A 16,214-nucleotide genomic window follows, 5' to 3' on the forward strand; every position below is an offset into this window, starting at 1 on the left:
TTCCTCAGTTTTCTAGTTTTGTCTGCCTATTCTCATGTGGCTTCTCTGACTCGTCCTCACCTTGATCTCTCCTGTCACCTGATCCTTATCAGAAAATAATAGTCCCACAGAATCATACATATTGTATTAACATAATAACATTAGTGAAACTATAAAAACAAAAGATCTAAAAAAGGTTAAATAGATTTAAAAAATTGAACATATCAAAGTATGAACTGTCACAAACGAATCTAGCTAGCTTGTTAGCTTGAGAATACTTACCCTCAAAGTTGTTGATATAACTTGAAATAACACCCTTTTCCTTCTTATAAGAGGGTGTGACAAATGCTAACCCCAAAATTCAAAATTGACATTGTTCACCATAATCTATGGAAGATCTTGCTAGTAGTGAGTGTAAAAACCATGCTGACAGCACTTATTGAAACGGTAGGAAAAAAACACTTCTAGCTGGCTCTACTTTGGAAGCTGCGTAACAATTTAGACTAAATGTGGTAGCGACCGTGCATTGACACCATTGGCTGTTTACTCCAGGGGTCCTGCTTCTGGGGGGATGTGAAGTACTTGACATGGAGGCGAAATAGAATCCAATTGCGGGAAGTTTTATTAATCTCAGCAAACAAATCCAGAACACTAGACAGAGACATAATCGATAAGGCAGGCAGGGTAAATAGCGAAAACGGTAATCCAGAAGGCAGTAATCCAATAAGGCAAGCACAATGGTCATAACAATAAGACAATGAAAAAAAAAAAAGCTTGGTAAGGCAGTAATAGACTGGCAATACTTCGCAAAGAAGCAGTGGAAATGCATGGCTATATATACTCATGTGAGGCAGGAAGTAACCAACGAAGCAACAGTCCATGTTGCTTCGTGAATGCATCTTTTAGCTCCAACCCCAATTAAACCCATCGGAACTAATCAAGGTTTTCAAGCATACTAGAATCTTCTAGGCAGGTGTAAGTTGGAGGTAAACTATACAGGACGTTGGCCCGCATGCAGGAGCACCCCTGGTTTACACCAGCAATGACAACAGTCAAAATGGCAAGATCCATCTGGGGTGTGTTTCTCAAAAGCATTGTTAGCCCCTATGTTCTCAAGTTCCATTGATCTCTGTTGATAATGACGGAACTTGTAACCGTAGTTGCTGTTGTGAATTGCACCCCTGATTAGCTTGCTTTTATTTGGTTTCAGGGAGTCAAGGTACCATTCTGCTATGATGAGTGCTTATTAGGAAGAACGCTGGATTTGACCAAGGTTACTGAATACATCACAACAAATCTTATCAAATATTAAAAATTTTGTTAGTTTACAGTTACCCAAGTTCTCAATGCACTCTGTCCTTATTTGTGTATGTCTGTGTGTATGCGCTTATCTTGTACAAGATATGCTTCAGCGCTTTCTATCCTTGAGGGCCAGTCTGGTGGGATAAAACATTATGAATGTTGAGTAATTTAAATTTGCTTAATTTCATAGTCGTGATGAGTGGAATCTTGAGAAGAACATCGCCCAGCGGGCTTGGCGAGGGCTGAGTCGTTTGGCGGCTTTCAGATACTCAAGGTTTTTGTGGTCGGTAAGAACCTGAAAGGGATGATTGGCCCCCTCCAACCAATGTCTCCACTCCTCAAGGGCGAGTTTTACAGCCAGGAGTTCACGGTCCCCGATGTCATAGTTCACCTCCGCCAGGTTGAGCTTGCGGGAGAAGAAGGCGCATGGATGGAGCCTACTTGGGTTCCCCTGCTGCTGCGAAAGGACCGCTCCCACTCCTGTGGTGGAGGCGTCCACCTCCACAACGAATGGTATGTCCGGATTAGGGTGGACGAGGAGGGGAGCGGTGGTGAAGGCTGTCTTGAGGGTTTCAAACGCTTCTGTGGCAGTTTGGGACCAGGACAGAGACTTGGGCTGCTTACGGAGGAGGTTGGTGAGTGGGGAGACGATGGTACTGTAGTTCTTGATAAATCGACGGTAGAAGTTGGAGAAACCAAGGAATCGTTGGAGTTCTTTTACGTTGCTTGGAGCTGGCCAGTTTTGGATGGCAGATACCTTCCCCTCGTCCATCCGGATGCCACTGTGATCGATGACGTATCCTAGGAAGTGGACAGAGGGCTGGTGGAAAGAGCACTTCTCTGCTTTCAGGAACAGATGGTATTGCCGTAAGCGTTGGAGGACCTCTGCAACGTGGTGGCGATGTTCGGCCAAGCTCCGGGAGTAAATCAAGATGTCATCGATATATACCAACACGAACTTGTGGAGAAACTCCCGGAGCACCTCATGGATGAAGTCCTGGAATACGAAGGGGGCGTTGACCAGTCCATACGGCATCACAAGATATTCGTAGTGATCGGTGGGCGTGACGAAGGCGGTCTTCCACTCGTCCCCCTCGCGTATTCGGATGAGGTTATACGCGCTGCAGAGGTCCAGCTTGGTGAACACAGTGGCACTGCGGAGATGTTCCAGGGCCGCTGGGACGAGGGGAAGTGGGTACTCTCAGGGCGCCCTAGAACCACGTCAGCGGTGGACTCCTCCAGAACCAGCAGATGGATGAGTTCATGATGGAAGATACCCACTTGTAGTTGAAGGGGTCCAGCGACACGGCGAACCGTCTTACGGCTCAGGGGTTTGCCTGTGATGGATTTGATCTGATAGCGAGTCGGAGACGGCGAGGTCTTGAGCCCGAAGTGTCGACAGAGGGCGCCAAAGATGAAGTTTCCTGCTGACCCTGAATCGAGGAGTGCCACCACTGGAATGGAAATATCAGCAGCAGTAAGGTTTACAATTATAGTGAGTGGTTTCATGTTCTGAATAGAGGGAATGATGGCACTCACAGGTCAAGGAGGACGGGTTGGGCATGTTGAGATGACATGAATCTGACACAGATTCAGGGTCAGCCTTCTTTGTCTCTCTGTGGGTGATAGACGGGAGTTATCCAACTGCATGGGTTCGGTGGCTGGTTCTGGAGAGCTGACGGGTTCGGACCGACGGAGGAACGTGCCGGCGAGTGGCTGGCCCTGGTGTTCAAGGAGACACGACTGCATACAAGAACCCACTCTGATGGCAAGCTGGATGAAGCGTTCGAGTCCTAAGGAGTCCTCGTGTGCAGCGAGATGCAGCCGCACGTTGGGTTCCAGACCCTGTCGGAAGGTGGTGATGAGGGCTTGTTCGTTCCATCCACTGTTAGTGGCGAGTGTTCGGAACTGCAAGGCATAATCGTTAACTGTATTGTTTCCTTATTTTAAATTATACAATTTCTCACCAGTTGTTGAATCAGTCACAGGTTTTCCGAAAACCTCTCTGAAGTGAGAAACGAAGGCAGCATAGGATTTTACTACAGGTCCTTTCTGAGTCCAGAGGGAATCTGCCCATTGAAGAGCCTTGCCTTGCAGTTGGGAAATCACGAATGCGATCTTTGCCATGTCGGTAGGATATAAGTTCGGCTTCATCTCCAGGACCAACTCACATTGAAGGAGGAATCCACTGCAGTCCTCCGCCGATCCTGAGAAGGGCGCCGGTTTGGCCATTGGACTGGCGGTGAATACAGGAGAAGCAGCGGCGGTGGTGGATGCGGAAGCAGCCGCGGCGGTGGATACAGGTGACGGTGATGGTGGTTGTGGAGTGAGGGCTCGTCGGAGAGCATCCACGAGCTCCTGGAACGGGTCGTGATGGCTCATGCTGATCGATAGTTGTTAAGGTCCGGTCTTCTGTTATGACAGAGACACCGGAGGCAGAGATAAAAGCAATGAAGCAGTTTATTGACGTGATCAGCAGAGACACAGGTGAGTAAACTGGAGAATATGATGATATTGAAAGGGAATGGTAGATAATTCTGTCCTTGTTCTTAATGCAGGTGATCTTGGAGGAAGGCGCTGGAGCTGGCAGACGAACACACTCACACACTCACACACAGGAAGGTAAGCACACAGGGAAACCAGGAGACGATGGAGACGAAGGAGATAATGGAGACAGGTAAGTATCACTTTTTGGAGTCCTTGAAGGTAAGCATACAACAGGTTGTATCACAAACGAGACCGGACGATGTGTGTGTGGCATTTATCCTGTGGCTGATGACTGCGGTGATGATGTGCAGGTGGCGGTGATTAGTAGGCTGGTGATTGAGTGCGTGGGTAAGGAAGTGAGGTGGAACCTGACGTGTCTGTGACAAAGGGCACATGAAAAATATAATGATGCACGAATAAGTGATTAATAATACATACTGCAATATTCCATAAAAAAAAAAAAAAAAAAAGAATTCATGGTGACTGCAATTTTTCTTAGAGTAGAGAAATTTAAAGGCAGGTATTTAATATCTGCACTCTAAAAAATAACTGAAAAAAAAACAAAAAAAACAAATGTACACAGTAAAATACCGTTTTCCATTGAAACAGTAATATACCAAAAAACAATGCATTCTGGGTAATATTTGTCATTTTAAGAAAAGATGCCTATAGGCTACTTTCTTGAAAACGACAAATAATATTACCCAGAAGGCATTGTTTTACGGTATATTACTTTACGGAAAATGGTATTTTAATAACCACTAAACAAGATTCATTACCTCTTTTTTTTTTCTTTTTTTTTTTGCAAGATATGCTTTTCTTGCTGCTGGATCATTTTTAATGCCGGATCATTTTTAATCATTTTCCCACTTTATATTAAGGGTCTTTAACTAACATTTAAATTAAATCCACCAAACGTGTCCTAACCTTAACCATATCCCACCTCAATAGCAGCATTGTTTTGCAAAACATGAACAAATATCATACCTAACTTTTTTTGAGATGAGTAAATAGTAGTACTAAAAGATACCTAATATAAAGCTTGACCGATTTTCTTTACTTCATATGATAGTGGCATCTAAAATTATTTAAAAAATTATCATGAAAATAATTGAAAGTGTAAAACATCTTTTAAAGGCATAATATGTCATTTTTGCTGATGGAGGTCGCTTATTCAAAACGAAGGTGTAGCTTGATGACTCCGTGAATGAGCGTGGAATCATGAAGTTGTCGTCTTCACCTCCACAACCGATGGAAAGGAATCTGATGGTCTCGGGCAGAAATCATGTTCATGGATGAGCTAATGTATTAAAGTTTTATTAATGTTATGGTTGTATGAAGCAGGATGGGTCGAGAGCCGAGGAAGTGGAACAAGGCCACTGGAGCAAATGCTAATGAAAGACACCTTCGATACACACCGATCTTGAGGATGCTGCAAGAAGAGGTGTGTTTTCAGATGTTTTTGAAGACTGTAATGGATTCTGGTGGAGTTTTTAAGCAAAAATAAACAGAAAAACAATGAAAAAGGCAAAATGTAAAAGGTAACATACATGAATAGCATAGCATTGTCTTCACTAACGAATATTGTAATTAATAATTAGATCTTTTTCATTTATAACCTATAAATATATAACATTTAAAACGACTTGACATAAAATGCCATTGTCTTAAGAGACCAATTCAGTATAAATTTACCCCATTTTACAGTTCATGTTTACATGTTTATATTTGACAGTATGAATGTATTGTGGTTACAGACCCAATGGTTACAGAGTCATTCTGTGTCAACTCAACCAGAGGTCCCCGGCTAAAATTGTAAATTTTAGTAATTTATTATCTGGTGAAAGACATACATAAATGAATAAGAAAGACAAAATATTAAATGTCATGGATGAATATTTACTGAGTAATTTTCACCAGATTTGGAGCCAAAGTTACAAGAGGGCAAAAATGACTTTGGACAGATGGCAGCATTATTATGTTATTTTTACACAGATCTATTAGTTAAATCTATTGACTTTAGCAAACTTTGTTGCATTCTATGCCAGTGATAGCAAAAACGGGAAAAGATCTTTTTGTGTTTTAGTTTGCAGGCCTGTGACTCAAAAAGTATTTTAATATCTCTTTACATTTTGGTGTATCTCTTTCCTTTTGGTATCTTAATAAGGCCCTATATGGTTCACTTCCTATATGTATTTCAGTGTGGCTCCATGACTACATTCTGAAATTGTACACATTTTCAATGGTCAAAAACCAAACATGGGTCACTTTGCATTCAGCTGATCATTTTTTCTTTTAAAGAGGAATGTCTGAAGAGCAAATAATATTGAAACTAGAAATGTATCTTGTTCCCTTTATCAAAACGATTGCATAGAAAGGGAAAATTGATACATTTCTAGTTTCAACATTATTTGTTCTTTAGACATTCCTCTTCAAAAGACAAAAAAAAGGTTCAGCTGTATGTAGAGTGATGTACATTTTGGTTTTGACCACTGAAAATTTGTACAATTTAAACATTTATTCTTGGAGCCATATTGAGATTCCCATATCTTTGGAATTAAGGGCCTTAAAAACGAAGATGCCAAAAGAAAAGTTTGTAAAGAGCCTAAATCTAAAAGGATATTAAGATATCTTTAATACTTGAGTTACAGGAATGCAAACTTAAACTTCTTTTTAACATTTTGAATGGTCACCATTGGCATATAATGTAACAAGTCAACAGATTTTACAAATAGACTTACCAATCTCTGTGTACAAACAAAATAATGATGCTGCCATCTTTTTAAAGTCATTTTTACCCCCCATATAATTTGACTCCAAATCTCAGGTGAAAATTGGAATATTGATCCCCTCTCTACAAAACTCAATAAATATTTATCCATGACATAATATGTTGGCTTTCATCATTATTTATGTTTGTCTTTCTTCAGAAAAAAATTCTGAAAATCCAAAATTTGAGCCAGGGAAGTTTCTGAAATTTGGTAATGTGTGCTGCTGAAGATAAAAAAGTTTGCTTATAAAACTGGTGTCAGGGTAGATGATGAAATATTTTATCTCTTGCGCAAATCACTAACTCATATAGTCAGAATTATGCTCTGTGATTTCTCTAGTAAATTTAATGCTAGCCAGCCTAAACTACTTAGAAGATGGAAAATTCTGGAGTACATCAGGACATCAAGACTGCAGGACTGTGTCTCAAGTAGTGAAGTACAGTACTGGAGTCCCTCAAGAAATGGTTTTAGCTCCATTTTTGTTCACTTTTTATATATCAGACTTCCAGTACTTCAAGTATAACTGTGAAATCTGCCACCTTCTCTCTAACTGGGTTCGAATCTCAGTCAAAATGTAGGTGGGGGGAGTAAATGAACAGCGCAAACTTAAACACCTCTCAGCAGTGTATAAAAGACCATGATGAGGGTGGATATAGGGGTTATTAAAGAGTTTTGTGGACTGGTGTGAGATTACGGTCTCAGGCTAAATGCCAGTAAGACTAAGGAAATTGTGGTTGATTTTAATAGATATCCTCAGCAAAAGGTACACAAAGTAAACATAGGAGGGTCGGAAATTTAGATTGTAACAACATATAAGTACCTGGGTGTATACTTGAATAACAAACTCAACTGGTCTGACAATACGATACAAGTCTATAAGAAGGGTCAAAGTCGTATTCATCTGTTAAAATGACTGAGATCCCCTTAATGAAACAGTTCGAGACTAGTGAGTACATTTAGCTCAAGATTCATTCATCCTGGCTGTCAAAAGGGGTGATTTAGAAAGTCATTTTTACCAACTGCTAGTAGACTGTGCAATCAGTTCTATACAAGATTATAGATTATATTATAGAATCACTTGGTTGTATCTAATCATAATGCCTTGCCGAAACTGACACTGGAAAATAATTTCTGTTGTCATTAATGTCTTTTATATTTTATTTTATTATTATTATTGTGTGGTGTGTGCTGCTGTGATATGTAAATTCCCCTCTGTATTAATACATTTTATAAAAAATTGATTTGACATAGAAAACCATTCTAATTTCTGATGGTTTTGAATAAGGTGTTATTCAAAAAACCAACACACCGCTAGAGAAACACACATTTGTGTAATTGAACTTTTGAAACCTTAGTTATTGCGTTATAATCCTTGTGACAACTACCACCAATCTTGGAACAGATAAGGGGTGTTGTAGGCGCAAAGTAGAGCTGTTCTAAAATCACTGTAAACCACTGCTTCGCAGGGATTATTGCATTTAATAGTTACTACATATGCCTGGCCTGGTTTCAAAAAATAAACACACAGCAACACACCTTTAATAATCTAATGATAATGGTAATTCGTCCACCAAGCAATGTAGTTCTTCAGCAATGTTCAGTAGAATGGTCGCCAAGCAACACACAGATGCAGTGACACACAAGTAATGAGGTCACAGGTGTGTTAATAGAGTATTTTACAACGGCTTAGAACACGGCTCAGGCAATCAAAGAACCAGAAATATATGTTTTACACTTCTTTTCATGCACTTACTCTGATAACATATTCAAAAAGACTGTGTTTTGGAGTTGTTTTTGTATTAGATTGTATTGTAGGCTATTTGATGTTTGTTTCCATGCTGGATTATATTTGAGTTCTTAAAGGTTGATACATTCAGCTATAATATTCACAGTTCTAACTGCAGTGAAAGTCAAACTTAGTTAAAACCCACTTCCTGTTTTACATTTCCATTTAGCACAGCCAAAGGGTCAGACTCTGCAAACATTTAAAGGAAGTTTGCACCATTAGGCTCTTCGCAGCTGACAATAGCATGGGGATGCTGTTAAATATTCCATTTATCTTGTATAGTGTAAATGTTCATATGCTAGTCACATGAATGATATGTTACTTTGCTTTCTTTACTAATTGCAAGCTGCTGTCCCACAACTGAGCTAAAACAAAGCTAGAGAATTTTATTGACATTTTAATCTTGAAAATTACACATGGTCACTTGTGGACATTATTGTGTTCTACTTTGCATTTCCTCTTCATGTAAAGTCTTACTATCCTGTCTGTAGCAAATGAAAGATTTCAGGCATTGTTGGTCACTTTTTGGTAATTCTACAGTATGGATATTGTTGTCCATAATTCCTGAGGTGGACCTGTCCTCTTCTTAAAGGCTTCCTGGAGCTGTGATTTTCACCGTCTACTGCTTGTATATTGAATTCCTAGAATTTAGACTCTAGTTGAACATGTTGATTTCCAGTTCAGACTCTTGCTTAAAGGGGTGGTTGATTGTGATTTCACTTTTTAAACTTTAGTTAGTGTGTAATGTTGCATAAACAACATCTGCAAATTTACGACGCTCAAAGTTCAAAGCAAACTGAGATATTTTCTTTTAAAGAATTCTCTGTTTAAGGACTACAACAAATGAGCTCTTGAAACTCCACCCTCTTCTTGAGAGCAGCAGCTCATTTGCATTTAAAGGAACACACACAAACGGAGCATTTTTCACCCTCAAAAAGTGACAAATTTAACATGCTATAAAAATTATCTTTGGGGTATTTTGAGCTAAAACTTAACATACACACTCTGGGGACATCAGAGACTTATTTTACATCTTGTAAAAGTGCATGATATGACCCCTTTAAGAAATTTTTGTTTTTCCCCAATACTGACTCTTTTTCAAATGCGGTATAACAGTTTACCACTAAATGAACCTGGAAAGGTCCAAGTTTTACTATTAATTATTTGATTTTTCCATTGCCACATAGCATTAATAATTGCCACTATCAAACAGTCTACAGTGGACATTTTCTCTTTTGAATAAGGGTTATTATTAATGCTTAAGTTAGCTTTAACATATTCATAGTTAAATGTATTGTCAATTTCACAATGCACATCACAGTCATATGTAAATGGAAAAATTATAAACAATAAACACAACTGTATTTACTCAACAATAAATTAATATTGATGATTTCCTTCTAAAGTTGGCTTTTGGAGTCTGACTGTTGGGAAACACAACAGTGATTTTCACTGTCGTACTCCTAACAAACACCAGGGTGAACACTGATTAACAAAACGCAGTCACAATGACAATTTGTTTCTCTGGCTTTCTCTATTTGACTGTTTTTGTGGAGTTTACCCTTTGCCTGTGTTCTGGATTACATGCTTGGAGTTTCCTGTAATAAACATCGCTGCACTTGGATCTTACCATCTTGTTCTTGTGTGCACCGTGACAGAACAAACCACCGCTATGCAAGGATCCAGCAGCAGGAGACTCCGGTCATCAGTGGGGGCTGAGGAGGCTCAGGCCCTTTTGGCAATTCTCCGCCAGAGGAGAATGGGAGTGCGGGCATTCGTCCAGAAGTTCTGGTCACGGGCGGAGGGATATGGTATCTCTGATACGGTCCTCAAAGACACAATTAATAACTGTCTGGATAAACCTCTGCCGCAGTGGGAGATGGAGCTGGTAAGGGGATTAAACTTTTGGAATTTCTCCAATTACCTGCATCTGCGTGGGAATGGGCCGCTTCGACTACCTCCAGCACCCGCTCCAGCCCGTGTGCCCGCTCCAGCCCGTGTGTCCTTTCCAAGGCCTGCTCCAGTCCATGAGTGCGTCCCAGCCCGTGAATCTGCTTCAGAGGCCTCAGAGGAGGTTGGCACTGAGTCTCCGCTTCCCACATCTAAAAGGAGGAAGAGGAGGAGGAAGGCTTCCATCCCCCAAGACCCGGAGGCCTCTCCAGAGCTCGCTCCAGTCAGTGAATCCACTTCAGAGCCCACTCCAGTCAGTGAGTCCACTCCAGTCAGTGGGTCTGCTCCAGCCAGCGGGTCTACTACAGTGCCCGCTCCAGCCAGTGAGTCTACTACAGTGCCCGCGCCAGCCAGTGAGTCTGCTCCAGTCATTGAGTCCGCTCCAGCCAGTGGGTCTACTACAGAGCCCGCTCCAGCCAGTGAGTCCGCTCCAGCCAGTGGGTCCGCTCCAGCCAGTGGGTCCACTCCAGCCAGTGGGTCCACTCCAGCCAGTGGGTCCGCTCCAGTACGGCATGCTCTCCCTATCAGTCCGGTGATGGCCAAGAGGGCTGTCCTCACGTTCTATGTTTTGGCGGTCTTGCGTGCCTGGAGGATGCTCTGAGCACGCTGCCGTCCCAGAGCAGCCCCAGCCTGAGCACGCTGCCGTCCCAGAGCAGCCCCAGCCTGAGCACGCTGCCATCCCAGAGTCCTCCGCTCCCCTTGATACGGTCACGGAGGCTGTCACCGGAGGAAGGCTTCCATCCCCCAAGACCCGGAGGCCTCTCCAGAGCTCGCTCCAGTCAGTGAATCCACTTCAGAGCCCACTCCAGTCAGTGAGTCCACTCCAGTCAGTGGGTCTGCTCCAGCCAGCGGGTCTACTACAGTGCCCGCTCCAGCCAGTGAGTCTACTACAGTGCCCGCGCCAGCCAGTGAGTCTGCTCCAGTCATTGAGTCCGCTCCAGCCAGTGGGTCTACTACAGAGCCCGCTCCAGCCAGTGAGTCCGCTCCAGCCAGTGGGTCCGCTCCAGCCAGTGGGTCCACTCCAGCCAGTGGGTCCACTCCAGCCAGTGGGTCCGCTCCAGTACGGCATGCTCTCCCTATCAGTCCGGTGATGGCCAAGAGGGCTGTCCTCACGTTCTATGTTTTGGCGGTCTTGCGTGCCTGGAGGATGCTCTGAGCACGCTGCCGTCCCAGAGCAGCCCCAGCCTGAGCACGCTGCCGTCCCAGAGCAGCCCCAGCCTGAGCACGCTGCCATCCCAGAGTCCTCCGCTTGATACGGTCACGGAGGCTGTCACCGAGCTGGCCGCTCTCCCTGATACGGCCACGGAGGCCGTCACCGAGCTGCTCGTTCTCCCTGATACGGCCACGAAGCACCCTTGGCCAGCCCTGTCGCTGCCGCCCAAGCCTACTGCCCTGCCGCCGTCCAAGCCTACTGCCCTGCCGCCGTCCAAGCCTTCTGCCCTGCCGCCACCGCCCAGATCTTCTGTCCTGCCGCCATCATCCAAGCCTTCTGCCCTGCCGCCCAGGCTTTCTGCCCTGCCGCCACTGCCCAGGCCGTCTGAACCGTTGGAACCAGCCTGGTCAGTTGGATTCCAGACCCACTGGAACCAGCCTGGTCAGTTCCTCCAGCGCCACCCTGGCAATCAGCCAGGATTCCAGACCCTCTGGAACCAGCCTGGTCAGTTCCTCCAGCGCCACCCTGGCACTCAGCCAGGACTCCAGAACCACTGGAACCAGCCTGGTCGGTTCCCCCAGCGCCACCCCGGCTGTCGGCCAGGACCCCAGGTCTGTTGACACCCGCTTGGTCAGTTCCTCCAGCACCGCCTTGGCAACTTGCCAGAACCCTGACTCCACTAGAGTCTCCATGGACTGTTCCCCCGGCTCCCCCCTGGCCTTCTGTTGGAGACTCTGGTCCTGGCCCACCATCCCTCCCCCTGATCCTCCTCCGGTCCATCTCCCTCCTGAGCTTTTTGTGTTTTTATCTGGTGGAGCGTCTGGTAGCCGCTCCTTTGAGGGGGGGTAATGTCACGATCACCAGTGAGAGTGCCCTATCAGCCACTAGAGGGCACTCCATCCCGGACTCTCATTTCCACCCATTGCATTCACTACATTACCCATAAGACACTTCCCTGGACTCATTAACTTCGTTCATTGCACTCAGCTGTTTTGTGTTTGTTCATTAGTGTCTGTCTATTTAATCTTAGTTGTTTCTGTCAGTTGTGGTTTGTTGTATTTTGTTACGGGCACTTTTGTTTCTCTGGCTTTCTGTATTTGACTGTTTTTGTGGAGTTTACCCTTTGCCTGTGTTCTGGATTACATGCTTGGAGTTTCCTGTAATAAACATCGCTGCACTTGGATCTTACCATCTTGTTCTTGTGTGCACCGTGACAAAACCCTCACCAAGTATTATTGGAGGAGAATATAAAACAATAAAAACCCTATATAATTGAATTAAATAATTAATATATGGAGCATAAAATAAAATTAATAATAAATAAAAAAACATTACAAAATGTCATAATAATAATAATGTCAAATAGGTCTATGTCAAAATAATCTCTTCAGTGAAGCATTTAAAATCTCAGTATTACACAAATGAACATTTAGCTGGTTCCCCAGGGAAATGATAATTTATTAATCTGTTCATTCATCAATAGAAATGATATAGAAAAATAATTTAATGTGAATAAGTCCAGTAGGTGGCAGTGTAGCTGCGCTTCAATGTGGCTTCAAATCATGTTACTGCTCATAATGTAGGTTAATATACATGGAACTAAACAACATAAATTGTAACTTAAAACACAATAACCGATAACAAAAATAGAACAAATTAACTTAATAATACTAAACTAATCAAAAATGATGATTCACGCAGGGATTGTGGAAGTGCGTTTTTCCCAATAAACACATAGATTTACTTTTTACTTGTATGTATATATATATAACAATATTTTACTGTAAACGTTTTCATATAACCTTGTTATATATAGGATATCGTAAAGGTAGGCGGTTACATTTAAAGGCCTGCTGAAGTGTCTTGGAACGTGCAGCCTTATTCAATGTATTGGCGTAATTTCAACTGAAACAGGAAGACAGGGCGATATATCGAACAGCCCCGCCTTTTTTGAATTAGTGTTTTGTTTATATCACAGCCCAGCCAGAACCGTTAAACTCAGTAAAACCTCTGTTTCCTTTTAATATCTAACTGTTTATCCTCCTAATCTCCTCTTTATCACTTTAAAATACAGTATTATGTGCAGAATTTAACTGGTGGATATGATCCGATCTGTGCTCTCGTGTCCCTAAGCCAGAGCAGACTGTGCTCACGCTGTGGCGGTTCACGTTATAACAATGCAAAAACAGACTTCATTCGCGTCTATGGAAAGCATACACTGTCTGAATCGTTCCCTATTCTCTATATTGTGCATTATGTGTCATTCACCATGTAGAAACTAGTAAATGTGTGAACAAATAATGACTGATTTTAGCCGCAGCTTCAGTGTCTGTTTATAGTGTAGGAAGGGGCGGAACATTTCAGATTCTAGAGAGCATTTGATTGGACAGAAGATTTGACGAGAAGCTGAAGTGCGATTTGATGTCATGAAAATCCATGATCCATTTTAGCGGAAGTGAGAAACCAGTAAGATTTGAATACTTAACTTATATCTCCTAAATGCAAATTTTTTCATTGTTTTGGAGCACACCAGCTTATTCATAACATTAAGGCTAACATATTCATACTAAAAGCTAAAAAATTTAAAGGAGTGATGAAATGAGAAATCAAATTTTCCTTGAGTGTTTGACATATAAGAGGTCATCATACCATAAGAATCTCCTGTAAGTTTCAAAACTGAAAACTTCCTTGTTAGTCCAATAAAAGCTTTAATTGACACCATACCCAGCAAACGACAGGATTTTCAAAATGGGGATCTATGACGTCAAAGGGCAGCAAGCACTGCCTCTGCACTGCCTGTTTCGCCCAGCCCACTGATTCACGCATGACATGCAATAGAATAGGTAGCCTAAGTAATAATCTGTTATTTATCGGTGATTAAATTATATAAAGAAAGCGATCAAAGAAAGCTCCCTTTGCAATCGTTGGAGCAGCGCGCGCTGAAGCTGTCAATCAAACACCCATTTAAAACTCCCATTTAAAGCAGAACTAAGTACCTTTTTTAACGGTAACACTTTGCAATACGGTTCATTTGTTAAACATTAGTTAATGGATTAACTAACATGAACTAACAATGAGCAATACATTTGTTACTGTATTTACTAATCTTCGTTAGTTTTAGTTAATGAGAATACAGTTGTTCATTCTTTGTTCATGTTAGTTCACAGTGCATTAACTAATGTTAACAAGCTTTTAATAATGTATTAGTAAATGTTGAAATTAACATTAACAAAGATTAATAAATGCTGTATAAGTGCAGTTCATTATTAGTTCATGTTAATTAATGTAGTTAACTAATGTTAACTAATGAACCGTATTGTAAAGTGTTACCTTTTTAACTTCATAAATAGTTTTCTAAGTCCTTACGATGGTTAATTGACTTGTAGTGGTGTGTTTGAGGCGTGCACTAACCCCCTCTGGCACGTCTACGTTGAGCTTCAAAAAAGTTGAGCTTCACCGACCCGACACAATCTCGCCTCATGTTCACGTTCACGCGAGAGTGACAAAATGCTTTACGGTAATTCAAAAACAATGTATATATTATGACTTTATAAGACAATTTTGAAAATTACCCACCTCCATTGAGATTTCTTGTACTGTATTTGCAAAACTACTGCTCTGGTGAGCGTTGTAGTCGTTGTAGTCCAGAGCTGCGCTTGGAGTATTTATGACAGTGTGATTCACTGAAGGAACCTGTAGGGGGAGCTTCGCAAATCTTACTGAGTTCCGCTTTAATTCAATGAGTCTCTTAGTTATATCACATTTGCACTGTTAGTGAAGATGAAAGCATTTGTTAATGTACAGAAATTGAGTTGCATTGATGAGATCACTGCTTTCATGCCCTCATCATGTCTGTGATCGGCTACACAGTGTTCATCTCTGCAACATTTCATGCTATGATCTAAATATAATGCAACACTTTTCACGATTAGATAACCTTGAGAGCTGTAATAGTAAAAACGGCTAAAAGAGAGGGTAATAGAGTACCTGAGGGATGACGTGTTTTTATAGGCCAACCCGGAAGTTAACGGCGCACGGTTTCCCTCGGTTGAAAGCCTATGCATTTTTCCCATAGACTTTTGGAAAGTCACAGAAAAAAACTCTGTGTTTAACCAAGGGTTATGACACTTACACGTTTTGTCTATCAACATAATCTTACAAGTTAACACAACATTTATACATTTTGAAGCCTAAATAAAGTCGTCAGATATAAAAGGCTAACAGTAGGCTATAAACGGGCTACAACACACCATGGTCGCGGATCAACGTCGTCACCACCAAGCTTCCTCAAACTTTATTTAAAAAACAACTTTATTTAAAAACATGCTCGCTGATTATGATATGCGCTGTGTATGAACACTTATCCACTTTTTCATGAAAAATGCTGTCCAAATGTCCCGTTTGTAATGATGACGTCTAAAGTCCCCGCCAAAGGAAGTAGTCCCTTTTAGCAATTTGTTAGCAACCGCCGATTTTAAGATACAGTAAAAATTTAAAAAAAAATCACAAGTGGGTTATAACTGGTGTGTTTTATGTCATAGATCAAAACGTGAAAGTATTTAGAGGCTTTTTTAACCACAGACCTTATTTCAGGCGATTTAGCAAAACTCATAGACTTTACGGCGTTGGAACCGGAACTCGCTTCCGGGTTTTGCCTACAAAAATGCGTCATCCCTGGGGTACTCTATACTTGACTATTTAAAATGGAAAAATGTCAGCCAATCACAGCAGTGGCCGTTTACACTGAAGTCTCACAGCAGACACGCCCCTTAAAACAGAGCGTTCA

The sequence above is a fragment of the Chanodichthys erythropterus genome, chromosome 16 (assembly GCF_024489055.1).
Source record: "Chanodichthys erythropterus isolate Z2021 chromosome 16, ASM2448905v1, whole genome shotgun sequence".
In the NCBI taxonomy this organism is placed as follows: Eukaryota; Metazoa; Chordata; class Actinopteri; order Cypriniformes; family Xenocyprididae; genus Chanodichthys; species Chanodichthys erythropterus.